We start from the raw sequence: 8,948 nt of genomic DNA on the forward strand, positions 1-8,948 counted from the left end.
TTATTATGAGATGCACCTATATGAGAAGATGGAGAGAGAGATCTGGAAGAGGATGGGTGATCTGACTCACAAGTAAAGAAGAGAGGAAGAAAAATTAGAAGGAAGTATCTTAGAGACTTCTGTGCAGCCCGAGGAAGATTCAGCAAAATAATTAGGGAGTCCTCAAACCCAAGTCACCCTTCAGAGGCATAAACTGGGCCCAAGCTGGTATCCCTCTTCTTTTCAGGCATAAGCTAGAGCAGCCTAGGGGTAAGCGGAGCCTCTAGGCAAAGACAGGAACGGATTTCTGAGCACAGCAGATGGGACCATTAGTCAAAAGTCTATGTGGCACATTCTCATGGTTTCCATAGAAAAGGGTTTCTCATTTTTCTTTCTTTCTTTTTAAATGATTAGTGTATATTTCTGCTGATGGGATGGAGCCAGTAAAGAGGAAGAGATTGAAGATACTGAGGACAGAAGGAGGAAATTTGAAGTAGCAAGGTCCAGGTAAAGACCAGAGAGCTTGAAATTTTGGAAAAAGGCAAAAACATTGCCTTTTGACAGGATGAATGTATGACTATTTGTTGATTTATTATTTTCTATGTGATGGGTTCCACAATATGAGGTTGTCCCTTGAGAATGGGGCTAAGTAGGAACAGGTCAAGCTCAATCAAAGGTGTAAAATAATCACTGTGGGGAATTAGTGACCTATTTCATGGACAGATTGTTGGGAAATTTTATGGCTCAGGAAAGCCTGAAGGTCATGAATATACAATGGGATTCATCTGTTCCTATTCTTTCAGTTCTTTTATTCTTTTACTTCTGCTCAGAATTTTCTCATTGACATGTTGAACCATATTGACTTACACCTGTGAATGTGACAAATATCCTGCTAACAATAATAACTTCTTCCTCCCATCTGTGAAATCTCAAAGCCTCCATGCCTTGTCAATTTACTTCTCAGAAATTGATTCAATCTGCCTTTCCTCGTAGTTCTTATCTTCACTGGTTCAGTTATGAAACTCATCACATATGCTTTCTAATTTGTACCCTCCCTCTCATATTCTTTCCTTCAAATCTGCCTTCCACACAGCCATCAGAGTGAGCAGTCTAAAATATAAAATCTGACCATGATTATGTAAAACCCTTCAACAGAGCCTGCTATGGTTTGGATATAGTCTTAGTATGTCCCCTAAAGTTTCATACACTCAAGGTTTGATCTCCAGTGTGGTGTATTGAGGTGGTAGAACCTTTAAGAGCAAGGGTCTAGTGAAAGGTGGTTGGGTCATTAGGACACTATCCTTAGAAGAGATTACTGCTGGTCTCATAGATTATAAAAAGAATAAGCATGGCCCTTCTCCAGCCTCTGGATCTTTGTATAACCTGTGATTGCTCCATCTTGCATATTCTCTCACCATAATGCTATCTGCCATGTAATCCCAGAAGATCCTCATCAGAGCTGAGAAGAGTTTGCCATACTCTAGAATGTCCAGAAATGTGACCTAAATAAACCTCTCTTCTTTTTTTATTGTTGTGCCTGGTGGGGTATATTGTGGCATTTATAAAAGTTCTCACAATTTATCAAATATATAAGGTATTTTCTTTTTAAAGTACCTAGAATCAAGTGTTCTGTTACAGCAACACAAAACAGACTAATGCAGATTCCATAACCAGCAAGATTTAGTGTAAGTTCCTTAACATGGCATATCAGACACTTGATGATCTAGTCTTTGGCTTCTTCCTCAGTCACACTTCTTATAACTTCCTCACTTTTATACTCCAACAATATACCAAGTTATACTCAATGTTGATTTTTACCTCTATGCTTTTTGTTCAAGCCCTGTGTCTCAAAAACTCTAAGTCCTCCTTCTAAAGTTAACTCCCAATTATTTTTTTTAACAAATTAGGTATCACATTTTAAAAATGGCTTTCTTGAAGCCACTAGGTACCTGTAATCTCAGCTACTTGGGAGGCTGAGACCAGGAGAATTGCAGTGGGAAGCCAGCCTGGACAAGGAGTTCACAAGACTCCATCTCAACCAGTAGCTTGGCCCAGAGGCACATACCTGTCATCCCAAGCTACGCAGAAGGTTGAGATTATGAGGATCACAGTTCCGGGCCAGGCTGGGCAAAAATGTCTGTGAGCCCCCATCTCAATGGAAAATATCTCAGCATGGTGGTGCATGGCTATCATCTTAGCCATGACAGAAAGCCTAAATAGAAGAATCTTGGTCCAGGATGGCCTAGATAAAAAGTGCCTATCTATCTCCAAAATAATCAGAGCAAAAATGGCTGCAGGCAGGATTCAACCAGTAGAGTGCCTACCTAGCAAGCTCAAAGCCCTGAGTTCAAATCCCAATACCACCAAAAATAAAAGAAAAATGACCTTTTTCCAACATTATCATCACACTGATTCCTGGGCTTGGATAATCATTATGTGATTTCTTACTTTCTTGTATACATCTCTATCATTGCATTGACCTACCGAATAATAAAAATTGACTTTTATCTCTCTGTTACCAGCCTAAGTTCCAAGGACTATCTCAGATTCATCTCTGTACCTTAGGAACTAATGCTTGTTACATAATTGGTCTGATAACTACCTTTTAAAAGGAAGGAAGGACAAAAAGGAGAGAAAATAGAATGTGGGAAGAAAGGAAAGATGGGAGGGAACAACCCAGATCTTGGAATCGTTCCATTTCACCACTCAGTTTACTAATCATTTGCCAATCCTTAGTTTATTTTTAGAAATTAATTTATAATTAAATTACACATTTCAAACGAGATTAATTATATATTCATGCTTTGGTGCAGTTCTTTAGATTTATCCCATAACTTTAAAGTTCTCAGTATTTTTGTTAGAAATTTGCAACCAATCTTGTATGCATTTCACTGAGCACTTTATAAAAATACATGTCATAAATCAATAAGTATTATGCTGAATTTTGGAGATAGCAAGTATCAGCCACCCCAAATGAATTAATGAAATTGGTTATTGGAAGCTAAAGTTTTGCTCTGTGGTCATGGGGGTGGGTAGAAAAATTTCAAAGTTATAAAGAAAATAATTAGATGGTATACATGCAGAAAGAAAAAAATTTAGAGCACAGATAAATCATACTCAGTTTTTCATAACATATTACAAGATGCTTTTAAAATGATCACATGTATATATGTATACATTTTTTAAATTCATGAACTTAATAGTTCATCTGCACACATCCTATTCTGTAAAGTATTTCTGGCTCTTCAGAACTTGGGCGTCCAATGTATTCTCTCTCTCTTTGAATACAGCTTGACTTTGAAACTCCTGGTGTGGGAAAATCCTGCAAGGAAGTTAAAAATATCAAATGTAATTAAATGGCATTTAATAAAACTATTCTTGCTTAGATTTGTTCATGTATTGTAAAATCAGACATATATTCTGAATCATTTTAGTAATCAGTTTAATCATTGTTATTAGTTTGTAATGAGATAAAACAACACATAAAAATATTTTCTTTAGTAAATGAATTTTTGGCTGCTTTTAAATAACCATTAAATACTAAATTTGTAGTGCAATTTCTCCAAATTGACTTAGACCTTGTGCAATGCAAGGTCTCTGTACTAAAGTAAGAAGCAAACATTACAGGAAGAAACTTATGTGAGAAAAATAAATATTCCTCTTTCTGATATTGTAGTATCAAACTTCACATTCTAATACAGCACAATAATGAATGTTAGTACCTACCGTGTTATGGTAAAATTAAATTTGTTGCTTTTACAAAATATCTCATTTTTCTTTTTGTATGATTATATGCACAAATTTCAAATTACATCAATAATTGTTTTCATATCACATGTTATAACAGAATAATTTATGTCATATAACCAAAGCTTTGTCATTGCTATAGAATTCTTTTATGACAGAGGTTCATGCTCAACATAACCACAAGGAAAGTAGTACTCTGGAAGACAGAGATCAATAATCGGAGTGTCAAATGTCTGTAGAGAAGTCAGGTAAAGTAAAGTAAAGACTTAAAATAGGGTTTTGAATTTGAAAACTAAGAGACAATTGTGACACCAATTCAAATAATGTAGTTTAATACAATGCTGAGCCTTATTTCTCTATGACCCTTAAATGCTTTTATTTCAGTGCTAGGGATAGAATTTAGGGCCACACACATGCTGGGGAAGCAGTCTACCATGGAAGTATATCCTTAGCCCCTATATTTTCTTTAAATTACAATATGGTAAGTTCAAGTTACTAGCAGAGAGTGAGAAAATTTCCTTCTGTTAAATTCTAAGGAGTTCCAAACACATTCTTTCTTATCTCATGCACTATCTTCCCCTTATCAATATCCATATCACTTCAACTTTTGTTCTTACCTTTGTCTACCTTTAGTCCTGACATTGCTTCCTAGAAATCATTACCACTGATTTTTGACTCAGGTAGCTATGAAAAACAGTTATGGCTGACCTCTTTGCTTTTAAGTCACTAGTCCACCTGTAGTCGTGGTATACATCACTGCTTCTTTTAGTTATAATTAAGGGTAATACTGATATACACACTGCACTGCAGGTGATTGCACTATCTTTGTTATTTTTTCTCAGTACCCTCTCAGTTTTTATTTCATACCACTTATCACAATTTGTAATTCTATACATGTTTACTTGTTTAATTTTTCCCCACTATATAACAGCAGCATAAGGCAGGACAATAACTTTCTTTCATAATTGTTTAACTGCCACAGTTCTAGTCATATAATAGGTGCTCAGTGGCCTCAATTAATTGACTGAATGGATGAAAATATGATACTCAACTGGCTTCATTCATTTTTTTTAAAGGATTAATCTGTCTGTCACAGATTCCCTATAACCCCATAACCTTAAGGGTCACAATTTTTTACCTGTTCACTTTGTCTTTCAGTAAAAAACTGAGTTATTCTATTTTGGTACCCTTTGAACTATAAGTTGCTGTTTATCTGGACACATCTTAATGAATTAACACCAATAAGCCACACAATTGTATAACTCTTCTCATTCTCTTGAGTGTGGAGAGAACCTTGACTTGCTTTCAACATTAGTAGAATGAGGAAAGGATGATAGAGATTATCAGTGGAATAGTTACTCTCTTGAATTGGTTCCATTATTTAAGATTGCAGTCTAGCAGAATGAGCTGGAGATACTTCTACTGGCCTTGAAGAAGTAGAATACAGTGTTGTGAACGCGTCTGTTGGAGAGCCACATGGTAACTGCAGGTGGCTTCTAAGAACTGACAATTGCTCATAGTTGACAGACAGTGAGGAAGAAGGAAGGAGGAATAAATTTCTACAGCTGCAAGAAAATGATTTCTGCCAACAAATACATGAACTTGGAAAAGGGCTTAAACTCCAGAAGAGAAGGTAGCCTGCCTGAAACCTTGGTTGTACGCTTGTGACATTACTGAACAGTGGACTCAGCTAAGCCAGATTCTTGATCCATTGAAATTGTGTGATAATAAATATGTGTTGTTTTAAGTCGCTAAGTCTGTTGCAATTTATTATGCAGCAATAGGGAACTAATGCACAGATCAGAACTGATCCTGAAGCCACCTGTTCCCCCTCTACATTCTCAGTATTAAGCTTTCCTCTTTTCTTACTCAGGCTTTCTCTTCTTAGATTTTCACCCATATTGACCTACAATTAATTCAGTACCATTCTCTCTTACTTCCTTCTCTTTCTGAATTTTTTGTGTCCCTTAGAAGTTTCCAGTTTATTATTCCAGGTCTATCTTCCATCACTGGTCCATATAGATGATACATCTGTTTTAATGTGAGCTAAACACATTAGAAAAATCAGTTTCTATTCTATCATGCGCCTGTCATTTTGTCTTCTTGAATAATTAAAACCCTTAAAACTCCACATTTGCATTTTCATAATTTATCTCTCTGAGGTCACTCATCAAGTCACAGTGGGTGTTTTGAGGGGGATGTTATTTTGTCACATGATCAATCAAAAGTTTTCCCCTCTTTCCCTGAAATCCCAGGTCATTAAGTAACATCAGTTATGTGTCCTTGGTGAATTAGCTCCATTTTCCTAGAATTCACTGCATTTTTAGGAAAATCCAGCAACATAACTTTCAGATGATAATTTATCTCATCAATTTTTCCTGATTACTGTTTTTAAAAACAAAGAAGCACTGTTTGTACATTGTGTTAATATATCTTAAACTGCTGATCAGAAGTTAGCTGGTGTTCGACATTGATTGAAGCAATGTACTATTTAAGATATTAACCTACATTACAGCTTAAAACAGCAATTGCCTTATTAAATTATGACAATTGATGACTATAATATGATCAGTTTCACCTGAGTTAGTCTCATAACATTTAATCAGATGTTCTTTGATCCCAAATCTCCTTTCTAAAAATTGAAAATTTAAATATTATGCAATAAAGTTTATTACATAAACATATATCTTGTGCCTATATAAATATATATATTAGTGCATATTAAATATTATGTTTACTGTATGTTTAACACATATTTCCTAATCCCATTCTAGAAAATTAAATAGTAGTGATAGTGAATCATATGAAATAAACTTCCCAAACTTTATCTGAATTTATTCTGCCATATTATTTTGGTAGAATGAATCTTATTATTCATTGTATTACTTACACTGGTGTTATGGTGATGATAACCATATATAGATATTGAAATGCATAATACATACATAGAATGGTTTCATGGGCACAGCTGAAGAATACATGTTCCCATAATTTCCTTCTGGTTTAGTTGTTACCCAAGAGCTATCCCAGTTATTAGATGGATTGTTGTAGAGATTGTCCTGTTTGGGCTGATGAGTCCTAAAGCTATTTTGAAAAAAAAAACAGTAAGTGTTTCAGAATCCTTTAATAAATCAAACACTTATGTGATGTTAAGTGTAATAATGAAATAGGTTGTCATTACTATATTCTGTAGGAAGCAAATAAATGAAGTCATTGAGAAGTCACATTAAATTGATATGAGACATAATAGAATAATAACAATCTCATAAAGCTAAAAGCACTAAACCATTATTTTCTTATTTTATTTATTACAGAATAGCTGAGAACTTATTATGATACATAGATAAATACAGAAAGTACAATTCAAAAAGTCTTACAGATTATTTTTGGTCAGTGCTGAATTTTTTCTCAAGAAATGTGTTAAAAGAGTTACTTTTTTACTCTGGAAGAAATACAATTATGTATATTCACAGTTGGAAACATTGTTATCTCCAACTATGCCCCTTTCTCTGGGCAACCCTACCTCCTACCAAAAATAAATACATAAAATGAAACTGTACAGTAAAATTCTCTACAAATGAGTTACTGCTTCTCTTTTTTTCAGTATTCACATGCTTTAACTTCCATTTTAAGAAACAGACAGCTTACTTGTAATTTCTTCCAAAGAACTGTTGAGATGGAGATATAGGAGGGACCCTCAGAAGGGATGAACTCCGGAGATTCTGCACATACATTTTTAAAAGAGAGGAAAGTATGATCACAATTTTAAGGAAAAATTTAAATGCAATATGCAATAGCTCACATTGATTCTACATGCTTAATTAAATATCAAGATAGTTCCAGGCCTGTTCTTACAAAATGACAATCAAATAATAGTAATCATTAAGGCACTGACAACTTTACAAGTATCTATCTATTTATCTATCTATCTGCCTGTCTATCTATCATCTATCTATCCATACATCTTTAGATGAAGAATGGCCTATTGAAAGGGAGGTGCAAATGGAGATACATTTCAGTTAAGTAGTTAAGTGGCCTTTCCAAAAAAAAAAAGAAGATTAAATTTAAATCCTTCTTTCACCAAAGTGTAAAAAACATCCCCAGAGAAAAAAATATAGTTGACAAAAATAACTCAGGCAGAAAAAAATTAGGTTGAAGACAGTTGCAGCATCAAACAGTCACACATACTGTTGAGAGGTTAGGAGGAAAATGAATCCATACAAATCAATTAATAAAGACTTAGTAAGTAAAACCAGTAGGTGCATGTGTAAAGACTGAATATGGTCATTGAAGCAAGAAATTAGTATTTTAACACAAATGTGAGATATGTAAAAAAGTGGATTCAGGTGAACACAGAGTCTATTCTTTTAAACATACTAGTTATAGGTAAGTAGATAATATTATGATACGGCTATTTTGATGGAGTCATTTTAAAATCAAGGATATTTTTGCACACTCACATTGATAGTTATTTTGACATTGGGAAATTTGATACAGTCAACAAAACTATCCACTATATTTTGATTTAAGAAGATTATAGCTTGAAATATACATCATGACCTATCCCTAAGTTTTAGCTCTTACACAACCTACTCTTGAGGAGGAGGGAATCTTGGATTGATAATATTAGAGAAGAAAAAGAGGTTTGATTTGATCTAGAAAGGCCTACTGATATAAATACAAGGACTGAAACAGACCCAATATTTCTCCTCCATTGTTCAGATGTTTTTTTATTGTTTCTTGGCTTTCTTTTTATTCCTTGTTTTTGTGATCTGCTTTAAAATAAAATAAAAAGCCACCAAAAAAACATAAAAAGAAAACCATTATTCTTGAAAGTATGATTTCAATGAAGTTAAGCAGGAAAGCCTCACTATATTTGTAGCATTCTCCCTGGCACTGGCTCTCTGATGTCATAGTGGGCAGATTCAAGGATTCTTGACCATGCCATATATCAGGTCTTAGAGGGGCTACCTTTCTTTCTTTTTTTTTATTTTATTATTCATATGTGCATACAAAGCTTGGGTCATTTCTCCCCCCTGCCCCCACCTCCTCCCTTACCACCCACTCTGCCCCCTCCCTCTCCCCCCACCTCCTCAATACCCAGCAGAAACTATTTTGCCCTTATTTCTAATTTTGTTGTAGAGAGAGTATAAGCCATAATAGGAAGGAACAAGGGTTTTTGCTGGTTGAGATAAGGATAGCTATACAGGGCATTGACTCAA

At 34.7% G+C, this 8,948-nt stretch overlaps 1 long non-coding RNA gene across 1 annotated transcript; it reads right to left on the bottom strand.

The window, feature by feature from the left end:
• Window positions 1-2,713: 2,713 nt before the first annotated feature.
• On the bottom strand, window positions 2,714-7,451 carry LOC141419898 (uncharacterized). The gene is made up of 3 exons (XR_012444628.1): window positions 7,375-7,451; window positions 6,672-6,810; window positions 2,714-3,301 (listed from the first exon to the last, which is right to left on the bottom strand). It is a non-coding gene; the product is annotated as an uncharacterized lncRNA (long non-coding RNA).
• Between the last annotated feature and the right edge of the window lie 1,497 nt (window positions 7,452-8,948).

The sequence above is a fragment of the Castor canadensis genome, chromosome X (assembly GCF_047511655.1).
Source record: "Castor canadensis chromosome X, mCasCan1.hap1v2, whole genome shotgun sequence".
Lineage (NCBI taxonomy): Eukaryota > Metazoa > Chordata > Mammalia > Rodentia > Castoridae > Castor > Castor canadensis.